Source organism: Eschrichtius robustus, chromosome 2, assembly GCF_028021215.1.
Source record: "Eschrichtius robustus isolate mEscRob2 chromosome 2, mEscRob2.pri, whole genome shotgun sequence".
NCBI classification, from domain to species: Eukaryota; Metazoa; Chordata; class Mammalia; order Artiodactyla; family Eschrichtiidae; genus Eschrichtius; species Eschrichtius robustus.
Genome location: NC_090825.1, coordinates 176,784,256 through 176,805,113, shown reverse-complemented (window position 1 = coordinate 176,805,113; position 20,858 = coordinate 176,784,256). Strand labels below are relative to the sequence as shown.

The window sequence follows — 20,858 nt, the reverse complement described above, 5'->3', positions numbered from 1 at the left end:
CTCGCCACTTTTACTCAGCATAGTTTTGAAAGTTCTGGCCATGGCAATCAGAGAAGAAAAAGAAATAAAAGGAAAAGAAGAAGTAAAACTGTCACTCTTTGCAGATGACATGATACTATACATAGAAAACCATAACGATGCTACAGAAAACTACTAGAGCTCATCAAGGAATTCAGTAAAGTTGCAGGATACAAAATTAATACACAGAAACCTGTTGCATTTCTATACGCTAACAACAAAAGATCAGAAAGAGAAATTAAGGAAACAACTCCATTTACCATCGCATCAAAAAGAATAAAATACCTAGGAATAAACCTACCTAAGGAGGCAAAGACCTGTATTCTGAAAACTATAAGATGCTGATGAAAGAAACTGAACATGACACAAACAGCTGGAAAGATATACCATTTTCTTGGATTGACAGAATCAATATTGTCAAAACGACTATACTACCCAAGGCAATCTACAGATTCAATGCAATCCCTATCAAATTACCAATGGCATTTTTCACAGAACTAATTACCAATGGCATTTTTCACAGAACTAGAACAAAAAAATTTTTAATTTGTATAGAAACACAAAAGACCCCAAATAGCCAAAGCAATCTTTGGGTCAACAAAAAACGGAGCTGGAGGAATCGGGCTCCCTAACTTCAGACTATACTACGGAGCTACTGTGATCAAGACAGTGTGGTACTGACGCAAAAACAGAAATATAGATCAATGGAACGGGGTAGAAAGCCCAGAGATAAACCCACGCACCTACGGTCAATTAATGTACAACAAAGGAGGCAAGAATATACAATGGAGAAAACAGTCTCTTCAGTAAGTGGTGCTGGGACAACTGGACAGCTGCATGTAAAAGAATGAAATTAGAACATTCTCTAACAACATACACAAAAATAAACTCAAAATGGATTAAAGACCTAAATGTAAGACTGGACACTATAAAATTCTTAGAGGAAAACATAGGCAGAACACTCTTTCACATAAATCGCAGCAATATCTTTTTTGATCCATCTCCTACAGTAATGAAAATAAAGACAAAAATAAACAAATGGGACCTCATTAAACTCAAAAGCCTTTGCACAGCAAAGGAAACCATAAACAAAACAAAAAGACAACCCACAGAATGGGAGAAAATATTTAGAAATGATGCAGCCAACAAGGGATTAATCTCCAATATTTACAGACAGCTCATGCAGCTCAATATCAAAAAAACAAACACCCAATCAAAAAATAGGCAGAAAGGGACTTCCCTGGCAGTCCAGTGCTTAAGACCTCGCCTTCCAATGCAGGGGGGTGGGTTCGATCCCTGGTCGGGGAGCTAAGATCCCACATGCCTTTTGGCCAAAAAAACCAAGGCACAAAACAGAAGCAATATTGTAACAAATTCAATAAAGACTAAAAATGGTTCACATCAAAAAAAAAAATCTTAAAAAAAAAAAAAAGGCAGAAGACCTAAATAGACATTTCTCCAAAGAAGACATACAGATGGCCAAGAGGCACATGAAAAGATGCTCAACATTGCTAATTATTAGAGAAATGCAAATCAAAACTACGAGATACCACCTCACACCAGTCAGAATAGCCATCATCAAAAAGTCTACAAATAATAAATGCTGGAGAGGGTGTGGAAAAAAGGGAACCCTCCTACCCTGTTGGTATTAATGTAAATTTGTACAGCCACTATGGAGAACAGTATGGAGGTTCCTTAAAAAACTTAAAATAGAGCTACCATATGACCCAGCAATCCTACTCTTGGGCATATATCTGGAGAAAACCATGCTTTGAAAGAATACATCACCCCAGTGTTCACTGCAGTGCTGTTTACAGTAGCCAGGACACGCAAGCAACCTAAATGTCTGTCAACAGATGAATGGATAAAGATGTGGTACCTATATACAATGGAATTTTTCAGCCATTAAAAAGAATGAAATAATGCCATTTGCAGCAACATGGATGGACCTAGAGATTGTCATACTAAGTGAAGTTAAGTCAGACAGAGAAAGACAAATATATGATAACACTCATATGTTGGCTCTTATTTGAAAAAATGATACACATGAACTTATTTACAAAACAGAAACAGACTCACAGATTTCGAAAACAAACTTAAGGTTACCAAAGGGTAAACCTGGGGGGTGGGATAAATTAGGAGCTTGGGATTGACATACACACAGTACTCTAACACAACAATGTAAAGCAAGTATACTCCAATAAAAATTAATTAATTTAAAAAAATACACTACTATGTATAAAATAGATAACCAACAAGACCACGGGGAACTCTACTCAATATTCCATAATAGGGCTTCCCTGGTGGTGCAGTGGTTAAGAATCCCCTTGCCAATGCAGGGGACACGGGTTCGAGCGCTGCTCCGGGAAGATCCCACATGCCGCGGGGCAACGAAGACCCAACGCAGCCAAAAATAAATAAATAAAATTTAAAAATATGTAATCCATAATAACCTAAATGGGAAAAGAAATTGAAAAAGAATAGATATATGTATATGTATAACTGAATCACTTTGCTGTACATCTGAAACTATCACATTGTAAATCAAATACAGTCCAACATGAAATAACTCTAAGTATTACATATGGAAGATCCACAAAGAAGTTGAATCAGAGAATAAGCTTATAATCAGAGTTTAGGGTTTTTGGTAAGTTTCCAGAAATGCAATACAAACACAGATCTTGGTGCATTGTGAATCACTAGTAACAGCAGCTAAAAGACATTTTTAGAAGATAACCTAGACTATTGAAACTAACTTTAATGGCACCTTTTCAATTTGTTAGAAACTCTAAGTCCTAAAGTATGTCTGCGAAATAATACAAAATTTATGTACTGATCTCTACCCCTGGTTCCTGGCACAGAGCTCTTAAAACCCTTGCAAATTCCTAAGCGATAAGAGCACCAGGAGCGTCTTTTGTTCTGTGGAGGCAACTGGGTGGGCTCCTGGATGGGACTGGTCACCAGAAGGACCGCGCCATGATTGGAAGCTTGGGCTTTTTAGCCCCACCCCCCAACCTCCAGAGAGGGGCCAGGGGCTGGAAACGGAGTGAATAAGTGATCACGCCTGTGTGAAGAAGCCTCCATAAAATCCCAATAGCAGGGGGTTCTGAGAGCTTCAAGGTGAACACATCCACACCAGGAGGGTGACACACCCCAAGTCCGCGGGCACAGAAGCTCCTGCACTCGGGACCCTCCCAGACCTCGCCCTGTGTATCTCTTCATCTAGACGTCCGTGTGTATCTTTTATCATATCCTTCACTAAACTGGTAAACATAAGCAAATGTTTCCCTGAGTTCTGAGAGCCACTCTGGCAAATTAACTGAACCTGAGAAGGGGGTTATGGGAAACTCTGATCTGTAGCCAAGTCAGACAGAAGTTGTGGGCAACCTAGGGACCAACTACTTTTGATTAGCATCTAAAGTGGGGGGACGGTCCTTAGGGACTGAGCCCTTAACCTGTGGGGTCTGACACTGTCTCCAGGTGGACGGTGTCAGAACTGAGCTGGGTTGTAGGACACCTGGTTGGTGTCACAGAACTGCTGGGTCTGGGAAACCCCTATAGCTCTGGTGACCAGAAGTATCAGAAGTGAAATGTTCTGTGTGAAAGTAAAACAGACAGACACAGTGCGGAGAGCTGTAGTTTGTTCCAAGGCAATCTCTAATGAAGGACATAAAATGATCTTTTTTTTCCTTTCGGCCGCACCACTTGGCTTGCGGAATCTTCGTTCCCTGACCAGAGATCAAACCCTGGCCCCCCTGCAGTGGAAGCTCGGAGTCTTAACCACTGGACCGCCAGGGAAGTACTTTCAGAAGAAGTTAAAGGCAAGTGTCCCATGACTTCTGTATACAGATTTTTCTTATATAAGGAAAATAGAAAAGAAGCTACAAAAGAGGAGATTGACCAATTCATTTCTGTTAACCTTGAGTCCATTCACCAGCACAGAATAAAGGGGATGAAAAGATAAACCACACACGGGGAGACAATATTGGCAGTGCCTGCAAACGAAAAAGGATTCATGCCCAGAGCATCTAAAGAAAACTGAAGAAATCAATAAACATACAAATACACACATCACAGAAGATGAACCACCACACCCTCGTCTGGTAAGAACCCTACGTAACCAAGAAGAGACCCTGGCTCCCACTCGAGGTGGACAAACATTTATCGAGGTCACTCAACGATGGGGACCACAAGGAAGAAATAAACAGGCGGGCAAGAATACACTCCAGACACGAACAGCATTTTCTGAGTAAATTTAAACTTATCCATAAGCTACGAAGCCACGCTTTTTTCTCTGAAGTGCAGAAACTCAAGTCACATCTCGCACTTGGAGATAAAAACAAGAATGACTGTCGCAGCATTGCTAACTAATCAAAAAATGCACTTGGGGAATTCCCTGGCAATCCAGAGGTTAGGACTCTGCACTTCTACTGCAGGGGCCCGGGAACTAAGATCCCACAAGCCATGGTGCAGCCAAAAAAAAAAAACCAAAACACTTGGAAGAACCCAGGCAGCAAAGGCACTGGAACACATGAGTCAATGGGGAGAGCTGAGCCTCAGACACCAGCACGTGTGAAACAGACTAGGGCTGAAAAACCCCAGAGAAACTTCTGTGTGACATTACTGGTGATTTACGAACTAACGTTCACTCATTGGAAACTGAAGGGGCAAAATCAGACGACACACTGCTTAGTGATAAGAGATAGTAAAGGTATGAATAATAACAAAGAATCAGGACAGAGGTCACCTTGGCAACAGGAGGGAGAGAAGATGTGGGAGAAGCACAGGATGCGGAGATGCCAACAGGTACCAGGGCCTACCTGTACACCTGGGGGGTGAGTCCACAGGTGTTTATATTGTTATTATTAAGTTTGCAGCAAAACAGAAACAAGCAAACGGGCTTGGGCACAGACCAGCCAAATGGGCATGAAAGAGATAAGCAACCTTGGTTATTCTTCAGCTGTTACTACTAACAAACACTTGTAGCTAGACTTGTCCTTCACAAAGCTGATTACTCTAGGAATCCACATGAATTACACTCTGCACCTGGCACTCTTCTCCCCCTACACTCCCTTGTAGCGCTATTTCAGAAAGAAGGTCACAGGCCTATAACTTCAGGGATACCAGACCCGGTTGCCAGGCTGCCTAACGCCAGCTGTGACCATTTTGAAATAATGCAAGGAAAAAATGCAAGACCTTCACAGCTTTGATCCTTATCACCTACCCCAGACTGAGAGTTCTGAGTATAAAAAACTTCTCTCTACCCTCTCGAGGGGGGCACAGTTCTTGAGGCGCTAACCTACTGTGTTCTCCCCTTTGCCTGGCAAAGAATCAAGCTATTCTTTCTTTTCCTCAAAACTCTGTCTCCATGTTTCTGTTCCGCATTGGTGCACAGAGAGCCAAGATTATTTTGGCATCATTAACATAATGCAAAAGTCACACGATTTAAGAACAGCCCCAGGGCAAGCACAGGACACCTCAGAGAGGACACACTACCCCCAGCACTACTGGAAGCGGATCCCCTCCCCTCGTGATCGTGGCATCGACAGCTCCTCCTGTGGTAGTTCCATGGTCTGGAGGCCACCTGCATGGGGTGAGGGGGGCAGCAAGACCCCAGGGCACCTCCCTTCACCTCCCTCGAAGGCTCAGCTTTGCACTCAGCTTGTCCCCCACCCCAGGTGATGCCCCTGCTTCAAGCTCCGTGGGTCATTTACAGGAGACAAAGACCCTCCCCCCAGAGTGTGAATGGGAGCCTGCAGGATCCCTGCTTCCACCTGTGTTCACGGATAACGTAAAGGAGGGAAATTCTAGGGCACTTTTATGGTTTTAATAACTGGATCCTGCTTATTCCTTTCAGAATACAGGTATTGAGACAGGCTGGGAACTGGGACCCTTTGCTGCAGTGCTTGCACCTGGACAACCATCTCCTCCAGCAACAGATGCAAAGAAACTCTAAGGGACTAAAAATAACTGCACGCATGCGCAGTGGGGGCAAATTAAGAAGAACAAGATACAAAAAGGCCAAAACCCAACTGCCACTTCCGAGGTACGGGAGCAAAAGCAGGGTCCTGTGCATGATCCCCGCACACGGCACCACCAAGGGGGTGGCCAGACCACCTAAGCCACCCCTCCGGCCCGACCCACCCACCTACCCCCACCCTCACCCCGTTTAAGGGAGCAGCCCGCCCCTCCTCCTGGATCCAGCAAAGGCACCAGTTACTTGTTCTCGCTCTCTCGTGCTGTAGCAGGAACCTCAATAAAGCCTTGCCTGAACTCCTCACCTGGCCTGATCAATTTCTACTGATTAAGGGCTCCAAGAACCCAGGTTGGTAACAGTTATCAGCTAATACCCTCATGGTAACACACCGTTTGTAAATTAATCAGAATTGAACACTAGTTGCTTTTACAGGTCACGTTTTACAGAATTTTCATTAATCTGAATGCCATGTGTTAACAGGAAATGGAACAGGACCAGAGCGTCAGGAACTCTGTACCTTGTATGGAAGAGTCACTATTATTTTTATAAAGACATGAATCCGCCTCTTTGTCGACCTTATTTCAGTGTACTGTCAAGTTTAACAATGTAATAGCCACTTATCTTACCAGCAAAAGTGAGTTCAGGAATAGAGGGAGTAATTGCAATCTATGACGGACCACCGACAAATCCAGAGAATAATGAAGGGGCGCTTACTATTATAGGGAAAAGGAGTAGTTTGGAGGGGCTGTAATAACCGAGGAGTCCATTGGAGGAGCTGGGCGTCCAAAATATGGAGGCTTCTCAGTGGCTGGGCTGTCCTGGCCCAGAGAGGTTTTCTTCTTTCTGCTGGGTAGTAAGATGCGCCTTCCGGTTGGAGATGTAGAGGGTGGTCTCCACCTGTTTGGAGTAATTGATGAAGCTTGGGGAGAGGGAGGGGGACGCCGAGAGCTCTCCCTATAGGCCCATTTCCACTCCAACTTTAGCTGAGGTTTCTTCAATTAATTCCAGAGAACTTGCTGCATTTTCCCCACAACTGCATTGGAAGACAGGACATTCCTGAGACCCTTCCCAGAACAACACGAGTCGAAACAACACGCTCCGTGCCAGGAGACTAAGAACAGACCTGAGGAACTTACTACTCTAAGTGGAAGGAGAGGGGGAAAGGATCCATTATTTTACCTTTACTGAAAACTGAGGCCAGAATGAAAGCAGAACCGTCAGGTCCAGGGCGGGTCCCCTGCAGCCACCCCAACCGCCCTCCCCAAGTCCTGTCCTCCCTCCGACCCCACCCAGCAAAGGACTCGGGGAGGGACCCCCGCGTGGGGACGGTACAAGACGCGGAGGGCTTATTGGGGTGGAGACTAGCAGGGGGAGCGGGGAGGGAGACCCGGGACCCCGTCAGCTTCCAGCGGGTTCCTTGCCGGTTCGAACCAGCCCCTCCTGGTCTCCGGCCCCGGCTCGGGCACTCACCATCTCCGCCTCGCTCTGAGCTCTCCCCGGCGTCCTGCAAGCGGCCCCGAGACTTGGGCAGGTGAGAGCGATGGGGAACTTACACCTGGGGCTGCGCGGAGCAGGCGCGCACGAACTCGGCGTGCGCACGAGCGCAGCAGAGGGCGGACAGCCTCTCCCTAGGAGCCGAAATTGCGCCCGCCCCCGGCCCTGATTGGACGGTAATCCTTGCCCCGCCCCCACGCTCAATCCTCCTCGCCCCCTCCTACTCTGATTGCTGGTTGGCCTGACCCCGCCCAGTCGCCGCTGATTGGACATTTCAACCAGACCCCGCCCCTACCCCTGAGTGACAGGCCACAGGGACGCGCAAAGCTGATCCGCTCGCCTGGGACTTGGGCTCCCTGCTTGGCAGACCCTGTGGCATCTGCCCACAGCTGGGCGGCTCCCTTGTATCCTCCTCCTGCACCTGGTAGTCCAGATTCAGTTTCCCCGCGGATCGCTACATATCCGGAGTGAAGATGAGAAAAGGCGGGACACTGCAAGGGCCGAGGTCACTGTGGAAATGTTCCCTTTAAAAACAAAGACTCGCAGTTAACATCACCACGTGCGAAGCAGGTTCACCTTTGACACGGGAAAGCCCCTCCCTTCGTCCCCTCCCCCGCCTCTGGGGCTTGAGATCAGCAACCCAAGGGCCAGGGACCTTTCTCCCGTGGGAAGTCGGACCCCGAGGCCCCAGCGGGCGTGCAGAACTCGTCTCAGCACATCCACAGTTGTGAGATGCCACAGTTCTCAGGTGTGCATTTTACACTGCAAAGAAATGTTTTTTAGATCCGTTTTTTAGTGTGCCGCTAGAAAATTCTGAAATACAAAAAGGCTGTGATATCCCTAAAGCAACTGAACTGTTTTAGCTGACATAAGAAAAGCAAGAAAAGCTTAAGTAAGTTTCCATTGGACCTGAAAACTCTTAATATTCTAATTAGGCCAAAACACTTAATAGCATTTCATATGACTGCTCATTTCAGAAAATACCCTTCATGAATATTGCTGATTTGTAAAACTGTTGTCTTCCCCGGGACCTCGAGGGAAGGTTGTTTGGTTTTCCTAAAGGAGCTGGTGTCTGCCAGTTTGTCAGCCAGGTGTCTGTATTCTTCTTGGCTTGTGGCAGGGTCTTGCTTGCCAAGGTGGTTAATAACCTCTGGGTCTCTGGAATGGGAAATAGTTCTTGCAGCGATTCTTGACTGATTTGGGTACGTGTGACTTTTTTTTGTTGATACGAATCGTTGTCATCTCTTGTTGGAGTAGCAGTTCGTGAGGTGGAATACAAAGCCTTTTTGGAAGCGAAGTTACTGGGTAAACTTGAGGATGGAAGGTCAGTTATCTGCTGGCCTACTGGCCTGGGAGTTACAGGGAGAGGACAGAGGCCTGAGCTAGAGACGTCTGAGGAGTGGTTATTGTTTGGTTTGTTAATGGAATGGAGCTAGTTTTTAAACCCTTAAAATTGTCGTGATTTTTTTTATGAAAGGTAGATTTGGGTTGTTGTTGATTTCTATAAGGGGTACATTTTGGTTAGGGGAAATAGAACCGAATTGCTAGTGTGCAAGTTTAACTTGAACAATAAAAATTGAGAATATTTCATTTTGTGTTTCGGAGAGTATTCTGTATGAGGGAGCTGTTTGTTTCCCTATGTGAGGCATAAGCCAAAGATCAGTTTTGTCCACTGCTGGAGAAAGAATCAACGAAATAGAGCAGTGTTCCCCAAGGCATGCTGCTTGTCTGATCTTGAGAGTGCCAGAGTAGACAGCAGCTTTCTGATCTAGAGTTCTTCAGATTTGCAAATGGACAGTGTTTTCAAGACTTGACGCTGACGCCAGAGTCTAATATGAGTGATGGTTATGCTCATTGGTAGACGGGATCCCAGCTAAGTGAGGTGGTGTGAATAGTTAGCAGATGCCCTGCAGTCACTGGACGGTAACAACACAGAGCCGTCTCCCAGGTAAAGCGGCAAGTTACTCTTCTGAGTTTATTGGAAACGTCTTCTGTTGATGAAGCTTCTAGGGGAAGATGTGCTTTGACAGACTTTTGAAAGTGAGTCACCTCCCCCTACAATCTCTCCTGGTTTGTTACTTTCTGTAGACAAAGAAAATCAGCTGATTTTTTTAAAAAATTACTTAATTTATTTATTTTTGGCTGCGTTGGGTCTTCGTTGCTGCCCACGGGCTTTCTCTAGTTGCGGCGAGCGGGGGCTACTCTTCGTTGCAGTGCGTGGGCTTCTCATTGTGGTGGCTTCTCAAATTGCAGAGCACGGGCTCTAGGCGCACGGGCTTCAGTAGTTGCAGCACGTGGGCTCAGTAGTTGTGGCTCGCGGGCTCTAGAGCGCAGGGTTAATAGTTTGTGGCGCATGGGCTTAGTTGCTCTGCGGCATGTGGGATCTTCCCAGACCAGGGATCGAATCCGTGTCCTCTGCATTGGCAGGCAGATTCTTAACCACTGCTCCACCAGGGAAGCCCCTTCCATTGGTCATTTGAAGCATTTAGTTTGAATGTGGCATTTTGTACTTTTCTTTAGGCAAAACATACGTCTATTTATAAGCATTTTTATATTTTCTTCCTTAAACATGGCTTGTGTATTTCTGCTATAAAATACAGCAATAACTGGGGAGTGCTGCAAAGTGTGTTCTTAAGCACAGGGTCTGTATCATGCGAGGGTCAATAAAGTTCACAGAAATTTAAAAAAAAATACCCTCCAACTTGAGTTGGAGTAAAAAATTATAAACTTCTATACCGTTGACCATTTTACTTATAATTAGAAAAATTCATTTTCTGTTTCATTTTCTGTTCTACCTGCTTTTGTTTTAAAAACTCCTATATATCCTGGCTTCCCCCCTTCCTCTTCAGAGCAGTCTCTCAAGAGTTATTTGAGATGCTGTCTCCTGGGCCTGAAGTCCTACAAATGTCCGCCGAATAAAATATAACTCTCAACTTGTAGGTTGTGCATTTTTAGTTGACAATAGCCTGTATCTTCCTTTCCTTTAATTATCCCCAAGTGTTCTCTGTAGCTGGTTGTCCTAACCAAGATCCAACACAAACCATTTGTTGCATCTTTTTTTTATTTTTAGAGTACTAACAGTAAAATTGATTTAATTCTTTCAGTGTGCAGTTCTATGAATTTTAGTATAAGGATAGTGTTTAGTGTCAGCAGAGCTGAATTGTGCGCCCCCCAATTCATTTGTTAAAGCCCTGACCCCCCAACATCTCAGAATGTGACTATATTTGGAGACAGGGATCTTTAAAAAGGTGATTAGGTTAAAATGAGATCCTAATCCTCATTTTATTCTTTTCCCAACTTTTTTTTTTTTCTGGCCACGTCCCGAGGCATTCGGGATCTTAGTTCCCCGACTGGGTATTGAACTTGGGGCCCGGGCAGTGAAAGTGCTGAGTCCTAACCACTGGACCACCAGGGAATTCCCCTAATCCTCATTTTACTCCAACACTACTCCAATCTGACTGGTGTCCTCATAAAAAGAGATTAGGTTACACACAAACACACACACACACAGAAGGACAACAACGTGAGGACACGGGGAGAAGGGGAGAATACAGCCAACTACAAGCCAAGGAGAGGCCTCGGAAAGAACCAACACTGCTGACACCTGGATCTTAGAAGTCTGAACTTCTAAGCCTCTAGAATTGGAAGAAAAATAAACTTCTGTTGTTTAAGCCACCCAGTCTGTGGTATTTTGCTATGGCAGACCAAGCAAATTAATACATCTAGTAATCAAGACAGTGTTGTATTGCCATAAGGACAGCTGAATCAATCAATGGGATGGAATTTAAAAATCCAGTGGTAGACCCTACATATATGCTCAATTAATTTTGCCAAAAGGCAATTCAAGGTAGAAATGGTTCTGGAACACCTGGAAATCCATATAAAAATAAACTCTAATCCCAATTTCACACTATAAACAAAAATTATTTTGAGATGAATTATAGATCTAAATGTAAAAGCTAAAGTACAAAGCTTTTTATTTATTGAAGTACGGTTGATTTACAACTACAGTTGTAAATAGTTTTAGTTTCTGGTGTACAACAAAGTGATTCAGTTATACATATCTATCTATCTATATTCTTTTTCAGATTCTTTTTCCTTATAGGTTATTACAAATTTATTGAGTACAAAATTCCCTGTGCTATAGAGCAGGACCTTGTTGTTTATCTATTTCATATATAGTAGTATCTGTTAATTCCAAACTCCTAATTTATACCACCTTTCCCCTTTGGTAACCATGTTTGTTTTCTATGTCTGTGAAGCTATTTCTGTTTTGTAAATAAGTTCATTTATATCATTTTTAAAGATTCAACATGTAAGTGATATCATATGGTATTTGTCTTTCTCTGTCTGGCTTACTTCACTTAGTATGATAATCTCTAGGTCCATCCATGTTGCTGCAAATGGCATTATCTCATTCTTTTTTTATGGCTGAGGAGTATTCCACTGTGTAGGTGTATATGTACGTGTGTGTGTGTGTATATACACACCACATCATATATATATATATATATATATATATATATGTATATATATATATAGTCTCACATCTTCTTTATCCATTCATCTGTCAATGGACACTTCGGTTGCTTCCATGTCTCAGCTATTGTAAATAATGCTCCTGTGAACAATGGGGTGCATGTATCTTTTCAAATTAGAGTTTTATTGTCTTTTCCAGTTATATGCCCAGGAGTGGGATTGCTGGATCATATGGTAACTCTATTTTTCGTTTTTAAAGGAACCTCCAGGGACTTCCCTGGTGGTCCAGCGGTTAAGACTCCGTGCTCCCAATGCAGGGGGCCCAGGTTCCATCCCCTGTCAGGGAACTAGATCCCGAATGCATGCCGCAACTAAGAGTCCTCATGCCACAACTAAAGATCCCCCATGCCACAACAAAGATCCCTTGTGCCGAAACTAAGACCCGGTGCAGCGAAATAAAAACAAATAAATAAATAAATATTTTAAAAAATAATAAAGGACCCTCCATACTGTTCTCCATAGTGGCTGTACTAATTTACATTCCCACCAACAGTGTAGGAGGGTTCCCTTTTCTCCACACCCTCTCCAGCATTTATTGTTTGTAGATTTTTTGATGATGGCCATTCTGACTGGTGTGGGGTGATACCTCATTGCAGTTTTGATTTGCATTTCTCTAATAATTAGTGATGTTGAGCATCTTTTCATGTGCCTGTTGGCCCATCTGTAAAATGCAAACCTTTGAGAAGGAAACATTAGGGTCTATCGTTGAGTTCTGGGAACAAAGAATTATTAGATAGAACCCAGGAAGCATGAGCTACAAAAGAAAAAAAAAAAGATAGATTTCATTAAGCTATAATTTTAAAAATGGAACATAACAAGTCTTGGCTGTTTTGAGATGCAGGGATTATTATTATTCAGCTATGGCAAGACCAGCAGTCTAGGAGGTGAGTGCCACTGAAAAGATAATGTGTTCTCACAGACCTTCCCCAGGGGAAGGGGCACACAGGGCCAGACAGGGAAGCACCAGGCATGCTCAGGAGGCAGGGGGATGAAGGGAGAATGTGGGCAAGAAGCTTTACTGCGGTTCCCTGGGGAAGGAGTGGGCAGGCAAGGGTGAGCAGGCTCAGGATCGGCTAGTTTGCATGATTCCAGGGCTCTGGGGAGGAGGGGCTGCTGGGGTGACTAGGACGGGGGACAGTGGCCCCGAGAGTGGGAGCCCCGTAGAGGAGGGGTTGGGATGCAGCTCTGCACTGGCTGGTTTGTGTGTGAAAAGTGAACTCACGGGTGAGTTGTTTACTGTCTAGGGATTGGCCACCCCTGGGAGGGGCAGATCCCTCTAGGGTCAGTGAGGCCCCAGCTGTCAGAGCATCAGGACACAGAAAATAAAAAAAAGCCTTGAGTAATGCATTGGTGAGGAGGTGGAGAAATTGGAACCCCTGTACACGTCTGGTGAGAGTGTAAGATGGGGCAGGTGCTGTGGAAATGTTTGGTGGTTCCTCAAAAAGTTAAACAGAGAATTAGCATATGATCCATTAATTCCACTCCTAGGTATTGTGGAAATAAACAAAATCCTCACTTAAAATTTCGGGAGGCCAGAAGGGGGAGCTCTTAAGCCTTTCTAACTCAATAGGAAGAGACATATCTTTGCATCTCTAGCAGGAAGGTTACTACTTTACTACTCAGCAGGGGGAGGAAGAATTTCTCCTTGCCTGGCAACAGCCCAGCCAATGAGAGACCGTCAGCACTCAGCCAAGGAAAAACCACTACACTCTGAACCCCCAGTTTCCTCTAATGGACTCTGTTTATAACAGCCCCTCCCAACTCCCCCCTTCTCCTCTATAGAAGAATCCTGCTCTCTTTTGTCCTCCAGACTTGCCTGAGGCTCACCATAAATTACAAGTCCGGGATTGCAATTTTGCTGTTCCCAAATAAACCCATTTTGCTGTTTTATTGTTTTAGGTCGACAGAATATATCCAAAGGAATTGAAAACAAGTACTCAAACAGATACTTGTGTATCAGTGTTCATTGCAGTATTATTCACAACTGAAAGGTGGAAACAACTCAAGTGTCCATCAACAGATGGGTGGATAAACCCAATGTGTGCCATCAACACAGTAGAATATTATTCTGTCTTGAAAAGGAATGAAGCATTGACACATGGTATGTGGACAGAACTTGAAAACAGATGCTCAGTGAGAGAAGCCAGACACAAAAGGACACATAGTGTGTGACTCCATTTACGTAAAACGTCCAGAACAGGGAAATCCTGTTTACTTTTCTTCATGCTTTTAAGGCTGTCAAACGATACACCCATATTTAGGATTTTCTTCTTATGATGTTTCTAATTTTTTCCAAAAGTGGGATCATTTCATACACACTTTTGTGCAACTATATCTTTTTCTTTTACTAAATAATAAATATGATAATCGGCCCAAACCAAAGCACAGGGTCTAACTCTTTGAAGGTTAAGGACTTTTTGTGGCAATTCACTGTCAATAAAAAGATCCTCTCAATCCAAATACCGCATCCCCCAAGAGCCCTCCCTCAAGACAAACACCGTCACCAGCATTTTGTATAACCTTACAAAGACTTTTTGTGTGTGCACAAAGAAAAATACGGCGTATTCCTCTAATAAATACTTGTTAAGCATCTCCTATGTCCCAGACTGTTCTCCGAACTGGACAGTATGGTAGTAAATGACCACAAAAATCCTTTACCCTTCCCTGGTACTTGGGTTACATCTGCATCTCTGTCCTCGCCCCTCGGGGCAGGAGGGATGGTGTGGGTGTCCTGGGGTCACGGCCGGTCACCTTTCAGCGGGTGCTTCTCCTGGGAGCTCAGTGGGGCTGAGTTTTGGTTTTCTTTAAACTCTACATGTATTTTGGAATATACTATCTTTTTGCATGTATGACAACTTTTTAAGGAAATAGAAGATTCCATCCTTCTGGTCAGAGAAAAATGATTTGAAAAATAGGATTCAGAGCTCTGATCTCTGTAGATTTTACATATTTTATGCTTTGCTTTTCCTTAAAGATGAGGATTATGTCTTATTTATACTTTTATTCTCAGTACTTGCTGCATAATAGGTGCTAAATAAACAATTAGATGTCTTAAAAAAAAATAAGATTTATTCTTCATCTATGGCCTCAGGTAATATGCATGTAGTCAATTTGTTGATTTTATTTAAAAACAACTATTGCTTAGCAATTTGAGAGTTGTTTGCGAGGGACAGTTTGAGAGGGACTCTTTATCACATACATTTTATGGAGGATAACCTTGATTAGTGATACTGATCTTACTGTATCATATGCATATTTACAAGAAAAGTCAGTTTTAGTTCATCTGCTTGTTTTTTCTGTGCTTCTCCTACCACATTCCTATTTTGTGAATGTACTACAAATATATTAATTTAGCCAGTAGGAAAAAAAAAAAAATCCTTTACCCTTCTTAGATTCCAGTGAGGAGGGACAGGAAATAACCATATTAACAAGTAGCATATATAATAAATATAATATATCCCAGTATGGGGGCACATGTCAAGGGCACAGTACACAAATAAGGAACAGGGGAGTGTCACAGTGTCCCAGCTCAGCTGTTTGATTCCCATCACACACAGGGACGCCTCCGCTCTGCCCTGACCCCCACCTCACCCACACCCCACCTCTCCAGAGAGCCAGCCCCAACCTTTTCCAGGTTCTAGAAGGAATGCTTCTGGTGCTGGAGGGCTCACCCAGGGTGACTGAACAGGGGTTGGGGCAAGGCTGGGGATGTGTTTACATGATCTAGAAAGTGAAAAGCCAATCCACAGAATAGGAGGAAATAATTGGAAATCATATATCTGATAAGGGAATTGTATCTAGAATGGATTTTTAAACACTCCTATAACTCAAGAATAAAAAGATAAGTTATCCAATAAAAGTGGGCAAAGGAGCTAAGGAGACATTTCTCCAAGAAAGATACACAGGGAGCCAATAAACACATGAAAAGCTGCTCAACACCATGAGCCACCAGGGAAGTGCAAACCCAAACCACGACGAGGTTATCACTCACACCCACTAGGGCAGTTAGAATCAAAAAGTCAAATAACAATGAGTCTTGGTGACATGTGGAAAAATCAGAATCCTCATTCACTACTAGTGGGAATGTAAAATGGCGTAGCTGCTGTGGAAAAAGGTCTGGCAGTTCCTCAAGTGAGTAAACATACAGTTACCACATGACCCAGCAATTCCACTCCTAGGGATCTAGAGAAAGAGTTGAGAACGGCTTCAAACACATACTTGTACACAAATGTTCACAACGGCCAAAAGGTGTTAACCACCCAAGTGTCCATCAGCAGATGAATGGATAAACACGGGGTCCATCCTTACACGGGAATATTATTCAGCCTTAAAAAGGAAGGAAATTCTGACACAGGCTACAACATGGATGAACCATGAAAACATTATGAAAGAAGCCAATCGTAAAAGACCACATTCTATATGATTCTATTCATATGAAATACCCCAAAGAAGGAAATCTATAGAGAAAGAAGGTAGATTAGTGGTTGCTTAGGGCTGGGGTAGGGGTTGGGGAGATAGGGGGTGATAGGTAAAAGGTATAGGGTTTCTTTTTGAGGTAGTGAAGATATTCTAAAATTGTCTGTGATGACGGTTGTACAACTCTGTGAATACGAAAAGCCACTAAAGTGTACACTTTAAATGGTGAATTGTATGGTATGTGAGTTATAGTTCAATGAAGCTGTTTTTAAAAAAATACACACTAAACTCTTTAAATAGAAACAAGATATGTGGCTACTGGCTATCATATTGGAGAGCACGTGCCTCCGTGAAAGAAAAATAACAGAAAAACCACAGCGTGCAGGACACTGAAAATTTCCAGAATTCACTCTGAGAAGTCAGACATGGTAGAAAAAAAACAACTGTGGACTAAAATTAACAGAAGAATCAAATCTTCTTAGCAAAAGTGAGCTCTGCAAAACCTGGCCAGGGAATCTTGCCATAGAAGGAAACTTCAAAAAGATGCAAAGCTAGCTTCGGTGAGTAAGGTGAACCCAGCTAACACAACTGAGGGCTGACTCAACCCTTCCATGTGACCATGAACTTCAGAGCTATTGCCCAGAATGGGGGAGAAACAGCCCTTCTCAGACCCTGGGAGCCATTCCAACGACAATCTGGCAGTTTCTATTACAATTTAAAACGTACACGTCAATGGTCGTTTGGGCTTACAGAAGATCACACGTTGATACACGCAGAGATCTGAAAACCCCACGAGCACCTGGAAATTGTGATGGCTTTCAATGAGCCCAACCAAGTGACATGGGGACTGGCATGGGACCTCTTTTCACAGTATACCATTTGGTACCATACTTTGCCCAATTTTTCAAACGGAGAATCTGTTCACTTAGCGACACAAATCACACAAGTGTTCCATGTAAGTCGTGATTTTTAAACATGGGGCTTGATAAAAATTCTGTCACCCAACTGTTAATGATCTTGTGATTGTGCACCGCCTCTCTGGACCACTGTCACAGCTGCATACAGGATTCAAGGGCAAGGATGGGTGGTGTGTGTGAAAGTGAGGTAGGCTGGGACCCTTTACTGCAGTGCTTGCACTTGCCCTTGGACAAACATCTTCTCTGGCAACAGGATACAAAGAAACTCTAAGGGACTAAAAATAACTGCAAACATGCCCAGTGGGGACAATTAAGAACATAAGATAGGAAAAGGCCAAAACACAACTGCCATTTCTGAGGTGCCGGAGGAAAAGCAGGGTCCTGTGCACGATCCCCGCACACAGCACCACCGGCAGTGGGGACAGACCACCCCAGCCACCCCTCCGGCCCGACCCAGGTCTGCCCCCCCCCCCCATTTAAGGAACCATCCAACCCGCTCGGAGAGCGAGCAAGGGCACCTGTTGCTTGTTTTCACTCCCTCACAGCGAGTCCCAAAGAAGCCTTTCCTGAATTTCTCCTCTGGTCTCTTATCAAATTCTATTGATTACAGACTCCAAGGACCTGAGTGGGTAACAAAAGTGAAACATTGAGAAAATAGACCAAAACACCGTCAACAAGAAAATGGTTAAGTAAGTCATGGTATATACAAGGCAGATGTAAGGAACTAATTACATCTTTTTGTATAAACTTGTTCTCCACTAAGGGCAATTTTGCTCCCTGGGGGGACCCCCGGCAGTGTCTGGAGACAGTTTTGAACCTCACGACTGACTGCGGAGGGGCTGCTACTGGCATCTGGTGCAAGGAGACCAGGGATGCTGGTCCACACCCTACAGTGCACAGAAAAGACGCCTAAAAAGGAATGATCTGGTCCTGAACGTCAGCGGTGCTGAATTTCAGAAACCCTGGTGTATAAAAACTAAATCTCAAAAATAACGTTGAAGGAAAAGAAAAAAAGCTGGCGATGAATCCTAACAGTAGGATGCTGTTATGGCAGTTTTTAAAAACACACAAAAATTACCATGTGTTGTTTAAGGGCACACACGTTTTTAAAAAGCCTATATACACATAAACTACAAGACTACATGTCAAATTAGAAATGGCTACCTCTGGGGAGGGAGGGGGAGAAATATCCATACTGTTTTACAAATGTGTGCAGCAAATATGGCTAAGTGTTAAAATCTGTATATTGCTTGTGTACACTTCATTGACTTATTTCATTAAAAAGCAAATATAGGGGCTTCCCTGGTGGCGCAGTGGTTTAGAATCTGCCTGCCAATGCAGAGGATACGGGTTCGAGCCCTGGTCTGGGAAGATCCCACATGCCGCGGAGCAACTGGGCCCGAGAGCCACAATTACTGAGCCTGCGCGTCTGGAGCCTGTGCTCCGCAACAAGAGAGGCCACGATAATGAGAGGCCCGCGCACCGCGATGAAGAATGGCCCCCACTTGCCGCAACTAGAGAAAGCCCTCACACAGAAACGAAGACCCAACACAGCCATAAAAATAAATAAATAAATAAACCCAAAGTTTAAAAAAAAAAAAAAAAAGCAAATATAGAAATGGTGTTTTGTTAAGATTAAGGAATTACTTTGGATCTGGAAGAAAATCATTTCTCTGTGAAAACTCACCACCAATAATAATAACGATATCATGGTAGCTAATGACTGTCTACTCCACATCATGCATCACTCACTCTAAACAGGGTTTCTCCATATCTGCACTATTAAATAACTTTAGTTGTAAGTGCAGCCCCATTCAGTGCAGGGTGTTGAGAAGCATCCCTGGCTTCCACCCACTGGATGCCAGTAGCACCCCACCTCCACCCCCAGATGGTACAAAAATGTCTCTGGATATTGTCAAGTGTCCCCGGGGGGGGGGGGAACTGCCCCAGGGTTGAAAAATCACTGCTCTAGACAGATGATTTACATCACACTCATCACTTGCTAAATGCAGGTACTGTTACGTACCTGCATTCAATTTAGAGATGTGGAAACTGAGGCTCTGAGAGGCTTAGCAACCTGCCTACTATCACCGGAGAGCTGACTGAGGCTCTCACGACTGGCGCCCAGCTGAGCAGAAGGTCTCACGGGATACGAGAGAGTAAAAATCAGCTGAGAAAGTACCGGCCCTGTCATTCATCATGCTGGGAGGGCGGATGAAGCCAGCAAAATTAGCAGGAAACGTATCCTCCAAGAACACGCTACAGCTGTAAAGTGTCAAAACAGCTCCCTTTTGAGCCATTGCCGTCTACCTCGCTGAATACTCTGTCCATTAAAAGCACACCTTCTGACCGAAGTCCTATCAGAAGGAAGACAACGTCCGTCTCCTGCCTGTCAGACATAATTCCCTTGGATACCAAGAATCCGTCTCCATCTCCACCCAGGTGCAGGGCTCAGATAAGGGGTTTCCGGACATACAATCCACAGGCACCTTATCTTTGCGGTTCCCAAGGAAACAGGGCCTGGGTCCACGTCGCCGTCCAGACCCAACGCTGACCCCTCTGCACGGAGCTCAGTTTTGCTCTGAGCCAATGGAAACCAGGCTGCACTTACATCTCACCTACACCCATCCTTCCCCAAAATCCTACAGTGAGTCCGATCCGGGTCCTAAGGCCCAGGGGGTCAGAAAGTCCCGCGCCAACCAAAACCCCCGGGGCTCAGTCCCATCCCACAGGCCTCCACCCGGGCGGGACCCGGGAATTCGCGCTTTTAATGACCCCACCCCCTACTCTTGGAACTGTGCCCCGCCCTCTGACCCATTCCCACCGCCGCCCGCCACTCCTCCAGCCTCGGCCGACAAGCAGACGCGGGGCCAGGACCTCCGGTGGACACAGGAAAAACCTACCTCCCGAGAAATAGGCTGGCGCGGAAGGGAAACCGCAGTCCCCGACGACCACTCCCCGACCGCCGCTTCCGCTTCCGGCTCCAGGACTGTCGGGAGCGGAAAAGGAGGCAAGCCCTCGGCTTGGGACTGGTGGAGCCCCGAGGAGGGGCGGGCCAACTACATCCTCCAATAGCCGAGCAGAGAAAGGCGATTCCCCTCCCCCGCGGGACGCGATTGGGCCCAAGGTCCAGCCTCTCCCCTCTAGGTCATTCCAGAAACCGAAATTCCTGGGCGCGGTTAAGGAGGGATCCGCCTATGTGGGCGTGGTTATCGGCTAAGGAGCCCAGGGACGCTACTGGGGGCGTGGCCTCCCGCTAATCCCTGAGCGCCCAGGTTACTCTGATAAGCAATGGCCGCTCGCATAAGCAATAAATGCTTATCTCTCCAAACATGTTCCTCATGCTAACACACCCATATAAAAAGACATTCCCATTGTTGGAATGTTTCTCCCCTGAAAGTCTTTTATTTCTTGGGGAAATGGGGTCATATTTTATTCATTTCTCTACGTGTTGCTTTTGTTACTAATATATGCCTTGTGATATCCTATGGTGGCCA

General features: G+C 44.7%; 1 long non-coding RNA gene across 1 annotated transcript in view; it reads right to left on the bottom strand.

Annotated features, from left to right (window-relative positions):
* Positions 1-20,352, bottom strand: part of LOC137760201 (uncharacterized) — a 56,910-nt gene extending 36,558 nt beyond the window's left edge. Inside the window, exons 1-3 of the long non-coding RNA XR_011073251.1 lie at positions 20,265-20,352; positions 7,785-8,013; positions 6,710-6,892 (exon numbers count right to left, since the gene is read on the bottom strand). This is a non-coding gene — a long non-coding RNA (uncharacterized lncRNA). The remainder of the gene's footprint in view (positions 1-6,709; positions 6,893-7,784; positions 8,014-20,264) is intronic.
* Between the last annotated feature and the right edge of the window lie 506 nt (positions 20,353-20,858).